Source organism: Ursus americanus, chromosome 34, assembly GCF_024610735.1.
Source record: "Ursus americanus isolate L20-20 chromosome 34, mUrsAme1.1.p, whole genome shotgun sequence".
Lineage (NCBI taxonomy): Eukaryota > Metazoa > Chordata > Mammalia > Carnivora > Ursidae > Ursus > Ursus americanus.
Window position 1 is genome coordinate 23173431 of NC_142160.1, and position 15352 is coordinate 23188782.

Here is a 15352-nt window from a genome sequence, read left to right on the forward strand (position 1 = left end):
AGCACCTGAAGATTATACGTAACAAATTGCAGAGGGAAACACCCATCTACCTGAAACCCAAGAATCACAGAGGAACTATGTTTTAAACAGTGGGCACACAGCACACAGACAAACAACTCCTGAATGAATGAAAAGAAATAATAAAAGACAGAATGATAGTGAGAAGCAAGCATTAGAATAACGGTAACTGAGAAACAGTGGAAAACAAAACACATTTTTCTGAGGAGGCAGCTACCTGTGATACACCTCAGCAACCCGTGTGTTAAAATACTTGAAAGAGGGTAGACGGAAAGAGGGAGATGCTCACCTATAATGATCCCTTATTTGGTCTGGGGCCGGGGTATAAAACAGAACAGAATAGTGGCCGCCCCCTGTACGATACATAGCAGCTGAGGGGGTAAGGAAATGCGACAACTGGAAAAGCTTCATCATCTGCGCTCCATGCCGTACTTTAAGGGGGGGGTGCCTGGGCGACTCAGTGGGTTAAGTATCCGACTCTTGGTTTTGGCTTAGGTCATGATCTCATGGGTCCTGGGATGGCTCCGTGCTCAGGGTGGACTCTGCTTGAAAGATTCTCTCCTTCCGCCCCTCGCCCCCACTACCATGCGTGCACGCGCTAGTGTGCTCTAAAATAAATAAATAAAAATCTTTTAAAAAAAGGTAATAGCTAACACATCATCTACCTTAACAGCCAAGAAAGACATCTATGCAGCATGCCAAAAGGCACACTAACCAGTACTTCAGAAGTGGAGGGGGGTGGGAAATATAAATTTTAACTGAAAGAATGAAATAAAAATATAATAATAATCCCAAATTTGTAAATATGTATATTGCTTCCATACTTATCAGAAAGAAGGAAATGCACAGGGCTATGCATTATGCTTATTTCCTTTTCTATAGTTTTCATTCTTTCCCCAAATATTCTATAATGACCATATTTCTTCTATAAGAAAAAAAATTCAAATGGAAAGGGGAAATGACTACCTATACCTAAATTCAAAAGGGTAAATATAATGTACTCAATGCAATATTGATATTTCTGCCCTATGCCAAAACTTAGATAGGGCGGCTACGGATCAAACTGACATAGAGATGCTCTGGTCCTTCCTGTTAGTGATGCAAAGACGAAGGACAGAGAACAACCATCAAAGACTGCTTGGTGCGTGCTTTTAAGAGAATATTACCTTCATTAACAAATTTTTCAGAATTTGCAAAAAGATACATTATACAATCCAGGGATTTATTTGAAACTTTTTTTTTTGTAAACCTCAGAGAGAAAAGGGGATAAATGGGCAGATCATGAAAATATCAGGCTTTTTTATTTTTAAAGACACTATTTCAGGGAATGGGTTACGGTTAATATTCCTTCAGAATACTATTCCTTTGGTCTTGTGTCCTAAACTTTTGCATCTCCACTTACAGTTATAAAGGATGAGTAGGTTCAAATAGAGTTCTTCTCCTTCTCCTTACTATTTTCCTTTTCTTTCTGTCTCACATGGTCTTTAAAATACAAATACTCAAATGTTCAAATATTTATATACTCTTAAGTGATATGGACGTACTCAAGATACACAATGCAAAAACTACATAGTAGACATCTTGTAAGCTACCAGCATTGGTCTATGAACGTGGTGGCTAGTGCTATAAGTTAAACAGGCATTTACATATTACTAAGATACTACACAAATCAGGTTTTTAGTCCAGAATTATAATTACTTTGTATGTTTCCCTTTGAGTCTCCTTTTAAAAATAAGTTAAAGGCAAAGTGCCTGGCTGGCTTAGCTGGTGAAGCATGTGACTCTTGATCTCGGGGTTGTAGGTTTGAGCCCCATGTTGGGTGTGGAGATTGCTTAAAAATAAAATCTTTAAAAAAACTTAAAGGCTATCAGAAAAAGAAATTAAGAAAACAATTCCATTTACAATTGCATCAAAAAGAATACCTAGGAATAAATTCAACCAAGCAGCTGAAAGAGCTGTACATTGAAAACTATCAACACACTGATAAAAGAAATTGAGGAAGACACAAATAAGTGGAAAGATATTTTGCACTCATGGGCTGGAAAAATTAATATTGTTAAAATGTCCATACTACCCAAGACAATCTACAGATTCAATGCAATCACTCTACAAAATTACAATGACATTTTTTAGAGAACTAGAACAAATAACTCTAAATTTTGTACAGAACCACAAAAGACACTGAATAGCCAAAGCATCTTGAGAAAGAACAAAGCTGGAGATATCATGCTTCTATTTCAAACTATATTACAAAGCCATAGTAATCAAAACAGTATGGTACTGGCATAAAAACAGACACATAAACCAATAGAACAGAACAGAGCCCAGAAAACCCACCCAAACATGGTTAATTAATTTACGACAAAGGAGAAAAAAATATACAATGGGAAAAGGACATTCTCTTCAATAAATGGTGCTGGGAAAACTGGACAGCCATATGCGAAACAATGAAAATGGACCACCATGTTATAGCATACACAAAAATTAACTCAAAATGGATTAAACACTTAAATGTGAGACCAGAAACCATAATATCCTATAGGAAATCATAGACTGGGATGCCTGGGTGGCTCAGTCGGTTAAGCGTCTGCCTTTGGCTCAGGTCGTGATCCCAGGGTCCTGGGATTGAGTCCTGCATCAGGCTCCTTGCTCAGCAGGGAGCCTGGTTCTCCCTCTGCCTGCTGCTCCGCCCTGCTTGTGCGCTTTCTCTCTCTGACAAATGAATGAAAATCTGACAAAATGAAAATTTTATTTACTTATTTGTCAGAGAGAGAACACAGCCACTCAGACTTCCCAATAAATAAAATCTTAAAAAAAAAAAAAAAGAAAGAAAGAAAAGAAAACATAGGCAGTAAGCTACTTGACATTACTCTTGGTGATATTTTTGGATCTGACTCCAAAGGCAGTGGCAACAAAAGCAAAAATAAACAAATGGGACTGATTTTAAATGGGAAATTAAAAAGATTATGCCCAGCAAAGAAAACCATCATCAAAATAAAAAGACAGCCTACTGAATGGAAGAAGATATTTGCACATATTTGCTAGGGAGCTACTATCCAAATACATAAAAAAACTCCTACAACTCAGCGACCAAAAAAATCCAATTAAGAAACAGGCACAGGATCTGAATGACACTTTTCCCAAGAACACATACAGATGGCCAACAGGCATATGAAAAAAATGTTCAGCACCACTGATCATCAGGTAAATGAAAATCAAAACCATAATGAGATGTCATCTCACACCTGTCGGAATGCCCATTATCAAAAAAGACAAGAAATAACAAGTGTTGGAGAGGTTGTGGAGAAAAGGGAACACTTTCGTACTGTTGGTGGGACACTATGAAAAAACAGTATGGAGATTCCTCAAAAAATTAAAAACGGAACTACTATATGATCCAGCAATTCCACTAGTAGGTATTTATCCAAAGAAAACAAAAACACTAATTTGAAAAGATATATGCATCTTTATGTTCACTGAAGCATTGTTCATAATAGCCAAGATAAAGAAACAATCTAAGTGTCCACTGATGTTTGAATGGATAAAGAAAATGTGGTATATATACACATTAGAATACTACTTGGCCACATAAAAGGAAATCTTGCCATTTGTGACAACCTGGATGGACCCTGAGGGAATTATGCTAAATGAAATAATTCACACAGATAAAGATTTCACCATATATGTGAAATCTAAAAAGCAAAAGAACAAAGAGAACTCACAGATAATAGAACAGACTGGTGGTTATCAGAAGGGAAGATAGGTGAAAAGGGTAAAAGTGGTCAATTGTATGGTGACGGATAGAAGAGAGAGTAGATAACTAGATTTCGTATGACGATCACTTTGTAGTACATGTAAATATAAAATTATTACACTATGCTGTACACCTCAAATTAATGTGTTATATACCAATTTCACTTCAATAACAAAATAAAAATAACTTATAAGTTAATTTAAGTAGTTGAAGAAGACAAAGGAAAATTCCCAAGATAATTTTAAAACAACTGTTTTAGGGGCACCTGGGTGGCTCAGTTGGTTAAGTGTCCAACTCTTGGTTGCAGCTAAGGTCATGATCTCAGGGTCATGGGATCAAGCCCTATGTCGGGCTCCACATTCAGTGGGGAGTCTCCTGGAAATTCTCTCTCCCCCCTTCGGTTCCCCCCAACTCATGTTTTCTCTCTCTCTCTCTAAAAAAATTTTAAAAATGTAAAAACAACTGTTTCAGGTCAAAATGCACAAGAAATACAAAGATGTTCACAAATGTAAATATGCAGGAAGCCCATAACATAGACGTACAATATTCTGTAATTTAATGACCACCATTAGAAAAAAACAATTAATTCCTCTATACTTGAGATCACTATCAAATCACTATCCAATTATAGTGAAGTCTCCATTTTAATATATACTAAATACTCAAAAAATCCAAGTATTTGACTTACCAAATATTATAGCATATGTTGGGGCTTCCTATAGCAACTGTCCTTCCTTACATGTTGTACTATAACAAAATAAACTACTTGAAAGTTCCTGAACACACATTTAGTTTTACTTGTTCATATCTATTTTCTGTTGCCATTGCCTAAAATGCCCTCCCTCTCTTCCACATAAAACTTCTATTCACTCTTCAAAATCCTGCTCAGGGGTTAGCATCTCTACAAAGCTTTCTCTGACCTGCCCCTCAACTTAATCATTCTCTTCTCTGTAATATATCTGTACTTTTATATTTATTATTAGATTTAATTTCATTAAAATTATGTTTATTCTTGTGCTTAGCCACCTACAATCATGATTTCAACATTCTGAAAGTCAATCCCCAACAAAACCACAGGACTGAGCACACAAAAGATAAATTTATTGAGTTTTAAAAACATATTTATATTCCCCAAGTACACAGCTATCTACACATTGAAATATGTATTTTATTTTATTTTAAAGATTTTATTTATTTATTTGACAGAGAGAGAGACAGCCAGCGAGAGAGGGAACACAAGCAGGGGGAGTGGGAGAGGAAGAAGCAGGCTCCCAGCAGAGGAGCCTGATGTGGGGCTGGATCCCAGAACGCCGGGATCACGCCCTGAGCCGAAGGCAGACGCTTAACGACTGAGCCACCCAGGCACCCCTGAAATACATGTTTTAAAGTAGAATGCCCAGCAAAAGAAAATGCAAAGTGCACTATAGATAATCCTCAATTCCCATAATGCAAAGGTAAATTAAGAATGATTATTAGCAGTTCAAATTTCTTTCATTAGAAGTGCCATTCTACTAAGTGATTATCACAACTAATTTTGTTTAGGAAACATATTTGCTTAAGAAACATAACTGGTTTTAAAGTGTTGATTAAAAAAATTAGGATACATCAGGTACTTAAGTAAACTCTAAAAATGAATGGCCTAAATGGTAAACAGCAGGATTTTTAAATGGCTGGTACTCCTGGACTCTTCCACCAAGATTCTGAGGACCACTGCCACTATGACCTCATCCCACCAGACTATGACCTCTCTAAGGTCAAGAAAAATGGTAGCAGTACCCATACCTCAGTTAAGAACCACCAGATATAATCCTTTAATAAAATGATAGTCATCTTCCATTAACACCATCAACCAGTTTAGCTTAATCAAACAAGAAATTAATGTGATGTAGATATAATAAGTGTGGCCTCCCTGAAATGAAACTTAAGATTCAAAAAGACAGATTGAGCATAAAATGAAGTGGCACTGAGTATCAGTTATTCAGTACCTGGTGAAATTTTAACAAATATATTATTTCATGTTCTGTGTTCCTCAGATAACACAACTAACAGTATCTTTCACTTTGGCTTTTTATAAAGTTCACAACCAACACTTGCCAAGTGCACACCAAAACCATGCTCCCAACACACTTCCTGAAAACAAACCACATAAATTTAATGGGTATGTCCTGAATTCCATTTTTTCTTCATAGTTAAGTACTGCTTCCCTAATTAAATCTGTACCTAATTTCTGGGGGCTGAGATATCTAAGCAAAAAGTACAAGCAGGTACTGAGTGAGGACCTAAAGGATTCTCCCACGGATAAAACACGTGTATTTTCATTTGCCCCCGTGTTCTCTTGGTCAACTTCCAGTTTCTTGCTCTTAGTCCACAGAGTGAAACCACTAGATTGCTATCTTAGAGATAAGTTCGTTGTAACCATTTATGACAATTAAGAATATCTCCCATTCATGAGGATTTGACTAATACCAAGTATAGTTACAAACCTGTTGAGAAACAAGATCTAAATTTCCATAGATTAAGTATTTTTAATTTTTCAATTTCCCATGAAGTTTCTCTAATACTCTCATAGCTGCAAGTCAAATTTATCAAGCTGATGAGTCAGGTTACAATCACAAGCACAGTTACTACATAAAGAAATAGATAATACTGAACGATGTAGAAAAAAATTTCACTGGCTTTTCAGTAAAAGAAAGGTGAGCTTTCATTAGTTACTCCGGTGAAAGCCGTTGCACCCACTCAACCGTAAAATCTGACTAAGGTAAGAATGAACAATCTAAAAGAAGCTGGAGAGAAAAGACAATTTCATAAGGCATTTTTGTCATTACTGCTCCGTATCTACTAAGCCCCCTAAATGCTAGAAATCTGACAAAAATCCTGAAAGACTGCTGTTCCAAAGAAAAACGGCAAGAAAGAAAAATTCAAAACCCTTCTCATTTACTTTCAAAGCTAGCGGGGAGGACGAGGAGCACTTTATTCAAAAAGTAATCCACTATACCTCGTTCATGAATGAAAGCCAAATTTCACCCATAGGCTGTCAACCGATGCTCCAAAACTTATTCGCACAAAGTATACTGAGAAAGAAATAGGGCTGGGCGAGACCTAACTCGGGCAGAGAAGCGGCTTCCAAACCTGAAAGGGAGAAAACAGCGAGTCAGATCGTGGCTCCAGAAATTTCCGAGCGCCCGGCTCCCGGCGAGGGAGCGCGATGCCCGCGGCGGGGAGGGGGCGGCGGCACCTGTCACTCGGCGGCCCCGCCACCACCGTAGCCCCCGGGGCCCGGGCCCCGCGGAGTCTCGGGAGGCTCAGCCACGGCCCGGGCGCCGGGGCCTGGGGAAGCGCGGGTCCCTCTCCTCCGACCCGAGCCCTGCGCCGAGCGGCGGGGCCGCGGCCCTTCCCGAGGAGCGGCCCTCCCGCGCCCTCTGCCCAGCGGCTCCGGCCAACGGGGCCCGTCGCCTCAGGCCGAGTCCCCAACCGCCGAGCCCGAGGCGCACGGAGCGGCGCGGCCGAGGCGCCACCACCGCCTCAGGGGCGCCGGAGCGGCCCCCCGCGAGGCGGGCCCGCCCTCCGCGTACTCACCGGGCCTCCCCGGCCGCCGGCTCGGCCCTCCTCTCCCTCCTCCCCCCGCCGCCGCCGCTCCCGCGGCTCCCGGGGCGGCCGCACTGGGCGTTGGGACTAGGCTGGGTCAAGGGGCGGGGGCGGGCTCGCGCCAGGCAGGGGTCGCGCGGCGGCCCCACGAGCGGGCGCCGGGCACTAACGGGCCCCGCGAGCGGGCGCCAGGCTGGGCGGGCTGGGCGGGCTGGGCGGCCCGCGGCAGGGAGCGCGGCTGCAGGCTGCGGTGAGGGGCGGGGAGAGCGCGGCTGCGAGCCGAGGGCGGGAGGGAAGTCCCAGCGGAGGGGGCGGCGTGAGAGCCGCGGGGCGGAGCGGGGGCGGAGTCAGACGCGCCCGCCGCCGCGCGCGGGGGTTTGTTTATTTTCTCGGTTGGTTGCGGCGCTGGCGCGTGGGTAGAGGTTCGCCGGTGACGTGAGCGCCCCGAGTTGGGGGAGAGGACCAGAACCACCTGCTGGAGAAGGGGAGCTACGGGGGCCGGGCAGGGTCCAAACGGCTCGCGTAGGCGGCGGCGCCGCGGTCCTCGGGGTGACCGGGAAGAGAAGGGCTTTCCCTGGGCGTGTGGGAGGAGGGAGGCCTCCCAAGAGAATAGGGCTCCGGGCCATTGCCCGCAGTTCGGGGGCCTCACCTGCGTCGCGGAGAGCAGTCTGCGGGTCGTGGAGTGGAAGAGGGCCGTGGGACCTCGTGGCCCGGGTTCGACCTCCTATTAGTGAAGTAGCGGTAGTCCTGCAAATCAAGATTTCGATAGTAAGACTACATCAGCTCTCCGTAAGGAAAATAACCGACGTTGCTCGGTTCTCTGTAGTTACACGGTACTTCGGCGTTATCTCCCTTGGCGCTCCTTCACGTAGTAGGATTCTCATTTTACAAGCCAAGTAACTCACCCAAAGCCTCACAGCTAATAAATGTCAACGCAGGAACCCAGCGGAACTCCCTTCAGATTTTATACTGCTTACCATTGATCACAGTATCTCCCTAAATCACTTTGATTTAACTAACAGTAGACAGGTGAGCTCCCATAGGTAACGTCGACAGGGTTACGGACAGTAAAGATGTTATCCTTACCTTCAGAGAGTAAGGACGAAAATAAAGATAAAACGGTTCTAATAAAAGACAAACCATGATAGGTGCCATATGAAAAACACAAAGAGTACTGAAGATCAAAACACTGCTCACCTCTGTCTGGGGGATCAGGAAAGAAAGGCAGCATGGAGGAGAAGGCATTTGGAATTGACCTTGAAGGAGATGAGGATGGTTTTACAGCAAGAAGGGGTAGCATGAGAACATTTATGAAGATCAATCAATGAAAGTCATGGTCAGGAAAAAGTAAATGGTTAAATTCCAGGGCACGTCGAGAAGTGGCAGGGGAATGGGGCCCTATGCCAAGAGGGAGAATTTGTATTTAACACAGTACTTTGAGTTTCCGTGGTTTAAAAGTTTGAGGAAAGAAAGGCCTCTCTCCAAATGGATACAGAAATCAGAGGTGGGAAAGCCTCTGTATAGACCTGCAATAGGCCAGGTGAAAAGGTAATGACAAGTCTAAACTAAAGGTAGGGCAGGAAGATGATGTGGAAGCAGAATCTACAAAATTTGGCAATTAATTGGTTTCACAGGAAGAGGGGATACCATGAGAACGTATATGAAGGTGGAAGAGAAAAATCAAAGATAGTGGAGCTTCTGCGTGTGTAGGTAATTATAGAAGAGACAGAAGTAGAAACTGCTTTTTGAGAGATCCGTTTAGATTTGGACCCTAAGAATTTGAAAGATTGTTGAGACAGCCAGAAAGAGGTGGTTCTAAGAAGTTGGAAATACAAACTTTGAAATATAGGAAAGATGGTTGAACTAGAAAATAGATTGGGGGGTGCCTGGGTGGCACAGCGGTTAAGCATCTGCCTTCGGCTCAGGGCGTGATCCCGGCATTGTGGGATCGAGCTCCACGTCAGGCTCCTCTGCTGGGAGCCTGCTTCTTCCTCTCCCACTCCCCTGCTTGTGTTCCCTCTCTCGCTGGCTGTCTCTGTCTCTGTCAAATAAATAAATAAAATCTTTAAAAAAAAAAAAAGAAAGAAAGAAAGAAAATAGATTGGTAAGTTAGCAGCCTAGTGGTGATCTCACTGTGAGAGAAGAGGAAAACAAAGGGCAGAATCTTGGAGAACATCTTCTTTAGAACTTTGCTACTCAAAAGTGTGGCCAATGGCCCAGCAGCATTGCCATCACCTGGGGGTTAGAAAGGTAGAATTTCAGCTCCTCACCCTCAAACATGCTAAATCACACCCTCAATTTAACAAGAACCCTTAGTGATTTGTATCACATCAGAGTTTCCCAAACTAGATAAGAGAAGCCAAACAAATAAAGAACGGATCTAATCTAGATGAGAGATACCAGCAAAGAAAGAGGGAGGAGGAAGTGAGAGAACCAGGGTAATACAAAATCACAGAAGCAAGGTAATGGAGTTTCACAAAAGCAGGGACAGGAAGGAGTGTTTATCGACACTAATATCAGAAAAGTTAAAGAGCACAAAAAAAGTGTGTTTGAATTTTGTGATTGGATGGTATGATCATGTGACCGTGTTGTTCTAATTGAAAGCTTGGAAACTACTCCTTTGTGATGGGGACAGCCTAGAAATATAATCCCCCCACCTCCTACTCCCCACGTATATGGGACATATGGAAGTAGGCTTGTGGATTTGATAGAAATTCTTTTCTAGTTGCTTCTATTTTCTCAGAGAACTAAGAAGCAAGATCATTTTGGCAGGCTGCTAATTGTCCATCACAATCTCTTCTCCCCTTCTTCCTGGGCACACAGACTATGTTTCTCAGCTTTTCTTCCAGTTAGTATGACCAAGTATTAAGTTATTGCTAGTGGAATGTGAGCAGAAATGATGTCTGCCATGGCCAGGCCAGTGTGTCTCCATGTATTTTTCCTTTCTGCCAGCTGGATTATGCTGATGACTACAAGCCCCTGGGCTTGACTATAAGCCACAAGAAAGAAGGTGCCCTGATGGAGAGCGGCCCGCTGACCCGGAACACCCACCATCAATTATTATGTGAGCAAGATCTAAATTTCTCTGTTAGGTTGGAGCTTTAACCTTTTGGGGTCCATTTAGCTTTACTCTAGCTAATGTAGTCAATAACTGATGGGGGGAGCTTGGGGAGGGAGGAGGGAGGAGAGGTGAAAAAGCAGTCTGACTGTAGGAGAGAGATTGACTCAGAAGCATAGTAGGGTTTTCAGGCACTAGTAAGGGCCTGCCTGGGTGAGTGGTCATGAACTTACAGTCAGACCAGTCAATATGGTTGTGCATTTTCTGCTAGCCATATTCTGTTGTTTATGTGCAAACACTGATTAGGCGGTTTGGGATTAACCAGGACTGAGATTTGGCCAGGCAAGTAGGATGGGGAATGACGGGCAAAGTGGCTGAGGGTAAAAGCAAAGGAGACTCCATAATTTCAGAGGAGGTAAGAGGTAGGGCCGTGGGAGGGGTGGGGAACAGTACCAAAATGGTAGGACAGATATAGATTGGTGTTTCTGATCAGGTTGAAGAAGAGTGGAGTTTTGGTACTCTAAAGATAAGAGATGAGTTGGAGAGTAGGAGGCTTGAAATTAAAATGAGAGGTGGGACTGTAGTTGTCAGTAACGTCAAGGTGTAGGGAATGATCATGAGAGTGGGTTGTTGAGATAGCTGGGGTTATAAGATCATTTGAAGAGAACTGGTCAAGGAATTGAGTGTGTTTGAAATATATTTTATATACATATATATACATATACACACACACACACACACACACACACACACACACACACACACACACACACATATATATATATATATGTATTCATCTCACAAAGAGTTACCAAAGGACTGTTAGTAATGCTGGAGTAGCAAGTAGCCTTGGAGAGAGTGACAATGAGCCTGGTACTAAAATCTTCAAAGAATGAGGGGTTGAATTCTCTGAATTAGGGTGTTCAGGGCGAACACTGCTTCAGTGTGTTAAACTCTTGCAGAGATCATGTTTCATTTAAACAGGCGCTTTTAAATTCTGTGTTACTAATGTGGGATTTGTAATTGCTTCTCTTTGACCTCTCAGATTACAGATGGTAACTGCTTTCTTTAAGAGGAAATGCCCATCTGTCTGTATTATAAAACAAACACATGCCAGGCTTCCCAGTTTAAATGACTATGCTTTAAAATTTGTCATAAACTGCTCTGTTCTACCTCCAACATGTATCCTCAAATAGATACATCGAATGTAATGCTAGCTATGCTACGTCAAATAATGGGCTGTATAGGTTCAAAATCTACGTGAAAACCTTAGGTATAACTTAAGTCAACAATAATAGGGATTGGGGCGCCTGGGTGGCACAGCGGTTAAGCGTCTGCCTTCGGCTCAGGGCGTGATCCCGGCGTTATGGGATCGTGCCCCATATCAGGCTCTTCTGCTATGAGCCTGCTTCTTCCTCTCCCACTCCCCCTGCTTGTGTTCCCTCTCTCGCTGGCTGTCTCTGTCTCTGTCAAATAAATAAATAAAATCTTTTTAAAAAACAAAACAAAACAAAAAACAATAATAGGGATTGATTAGAAACCTGACAAACTGAAAATGAAGAGGTTGCTTGTAACTTAGAAGATGATGTACCACGTGATACACGTAGGGACTCTGGAGTCAGATTGCTGGGGGTTGAATCATAACACCCATCTAAGGGGTTATTGTGAGGCTAAGATATGTAATATATACAATATAGATAAGCATTTAAAAGACTGCTTAGCAATATAAGCACTCAATAAAAGTTCTAGTTATTCTATTATTGTACTATAATTCTTATGGAATGGCCTATAACAATATTTTGGACTTTTCTACTTAGAAGATACGTTCATTACATCTATACATGTTACGACCTATGAGTAAGGAGACTTCTGGTTAAATGTGGTACATCAAACACGGCTTTTTCTCCATTTACTCCAGATACGTCATTAAAATGACGCTGAACCAGGGGCGCCTGGCTGCCTCCTTCAGTAGAACATGCAGCTCTTGATCTCGGGGTTGTAAGTTTGAGCCCCACATTGGATATAGAGATTACTTAAAAACAAAATCTTTACATGGAACTTTACATCAAAAACTAGGGGTGTACTGTATGGTGACTAACATAATAAAAAAATATTATTAAACTAAAAAAAAGAAAGAAAAATAAAATAAAATCTTTAAAAAATAAAAGAATTAAAATGAGGGGTGCCTGGGTGGCTCAGTCAGTTGAGCATCTGACTCTTGATCTCGTCTCAGGTCTTGATCTTACGGTGTGAGTTCAAGCCCTGTGTTGGGCTCCATGGCCAACATACCCAGCGTGGAGCCCACTTAAAAAAATTATAATAATAAAATGAAATGAAATAATAGTGAAGCCATAAAAAAAGTATAAACCCATAACATGAAGCAAAGAGGAAAAGATCCCTGCTGAAGAAGGAGGTCAACAAATCTTAGGAACATGGAAAGCAGATGGATGAGTGATAAGTGACTTACCAAAACCGAGAAAATTAATACTTAAGCCTTTGGGAGGGGGTAGAGCCAGCCAGAGTGGACCCATTCACATCACAGACTCTGATGTTGGAAGGCTCTGAAAAGAGAGCTGCCATAACTCTGAAAGCAAAGGTGAAATGGAGCTGAAAACCAGAATTCATTATGAAAGTTGTATAAAGAATGGTGGGATCCTTCCTTCCCCCAAATCCCTACCCCATTCCATGCTGCCTTACCTCAGTAGAAGATAGGATGTTTACTTTCTGAGGAGGTTGAGTCAGAGCTCCTCTGGACCCCAGGCAGAGCTGAGGACGGGATGACTCACTCCACAGAAAAGCAGAATTAAATGAAGTTGTGCATAATGAATCACAAGACCTATCCTGCCCGCTTTATTCCCACATTCAGGTTCTAGGTATTTGAAGAAACCTCACAGGAAATACCCTCAAATGAAGTAATAGAAGATAAAAAGAGAGAGAAGGAGAGAGAGGGAGGGGGAGGAAGGAGGAAAGTAGGAAAGAAAGAGGGAAGGAAGGAAGGAAGGAAGGAAAAAAGAAGAAATAGAGGAAATAGAGCTAATGCAGGGAACAGAAAAAGATGTCAAAATGAAAAAAAAAATCTCAAAAATTCTCAGAAATTCTTTTTTTTTTTTAAAAGATTTTATTTATTTATTCGACAGAGATAGAGACAGCCAGCGAGAGAGGGAACACAAGTAGGGGGAGTGGGAGAGGAAGAAGCAGGCTCATAGCGGAGGAGCCTGATGTGGGGCTCGATCCCATAACGCCAGGATCACGCCCTGAGCCGAAGGCAGACGCCCAACGACTGTGCCACCCAGGCGCCCCTCAAAAATTCTCAGAAATTCTAACTCACATATGCTCATGTGGCTACTAGAGGGAGGTACCTCACCAAGATCAGGCTGTAAACCAAGACACAGAAACACATAGGACCTGATAAAACTGGAGCTCCGACAAAAGGAGAAAACAGACAATTCCTGAGATGAAGGTGAAGAGAAGGTCCAGGTTGTTGCAGCCTGGAGAGCAACCAGTCCACTTCATCATGGGAGGATGGAAGGCTCCAGAAGGGATGTCCCCACGAAAACACAAAAACAAAAACACGAAGTGATCAATTACCTAATGTGTTCTAACCTTATGAACAAAATCTCAAAGCTCTGATGGAGGTGAAATGGTGACAAGTATGGAGGACAGTGAGCAACCCCAGAAAGAGGGGGTTATAACCTCCAGGGGAAACAAAAGGTTTGTAGTGGACTATGTGATGGTTCAAGAATATTTGATGTTACCTCTCTGGAGGAGAATTATACTTCCCTGCCCCGTCGTGAATTGCAATGGCCAGTGAAACAGGGGCACAAGTGAATATGTCCCTTCCAGCCAGAAGCTTCGGGAGCCACCTCTCTGCCCCTGCCACAAGACAAGCACCGTCAGAGGCTGCCTCTGGCCATCTAAGTCCTGAGTGAAGACACCATGGCACAGAACTCAACTGACCTGCTATCAGATAGGCCGCGTAAATAAGTCAACCTTTATTGTCGTAGGCCACTGAGGTTTTGGTGGTAGTTTGTTAACGTGGCATAATTAACCACCCCTCACACAACACGGAGCAATGTGGACAACATATAACAGGCATTAAAATATATTCGATAAATACTCAACAATGTGATAGAAACATATTGGGCAATTAGTAAATGGCACAAAGTGTCTAAAACTGAAACACTAAGATGTGGCAGTAGAAATAAGATCTTTAGAAATGTGGAATTAAGTAGCAGAAAACTTTTTTGGGGAAGCAGGCATCAGAGTGATGACAGATGGAGCAGGGACTTCTGTTTATCGTTATGAGCCTTGTAATCATTTGACTTTTAAACCATATACATTGTCATTTTGGAAAAAAAATTTAAATTACATTTATTTTTTAAAAATGAATGGTAAGTAAAAGGAGGGGAAAGTTGTATTATTGTTTATGATTCAGCCAGTTTAATAGACTGACCGTTAATCCTCGCACAGTAATACTAAGATTGTAAGTAGAACCTAATTCTTGATTAGTACTTTAAAAATACCTTTTTCAAGAATATTGAATAAATTGAAGCACCAAAACTAAACTTTTTCATTGTACATTTACACTGTCCACCGCAAAATAGAAATGTGAATGCTGCTTTCCTAGTATTTTGACTCAGCTACCTCCTTCCCTCGCCCTTACTGTGGTGTTATTTATAGTGTACTATTTATATGAAGTCAAATGTCACTAACTTGAATTTGAAAAATGACCTACATGTATATGGAATTATCTTGTGAAAAACTATTTTATACTTTCAAAAATGATTATTTTTAAAAATGCCCTCTTACACTAGACCAAAAAATTATTTTTCCTCGGATGCCATGCAGTGATTAAAACTGATGTTATGTATAGTTACAGATACGTATATAGAGATATATATTCTACATATACATATATGAGGTTCAGATGTATATCC

General features: G+C 41.9%; 1 protein-coding gene across 5 annotated transcripts in view; it reads right to left on the bottom strand.

Moving 5' to 3' along the window:
• Positions 1–7570, bottom strand: part of GKAP1 (G kinase anchoring protein 1) — an 82665-nt gene extending 75095 nt beyond the window's left edge. For 2 of the 5 annotated variants that reach the window (XM_045780840.2, XM_045780834.2), the window contains exons 1-2: positions 7349–7568; positions 6768–6901 (exon numbers count right to left, since the gene is read on the bottom strand). The gene's annotated coding sequence lies outside the window, so the exon portion shown is untranslated. Of the gene's footprint in view, positions 1–6767; positions 6902–7007; positions 7291–7348 lie in introns of those variants that run through there. The other 3 variants (XM_045780839.2, XM_045780837.2, XM_045780836.2) reach the window with 3 other exon arrangements.
• Between the last annotated feature and the right edge of the window lie 7782 nt (positions 7571–15352).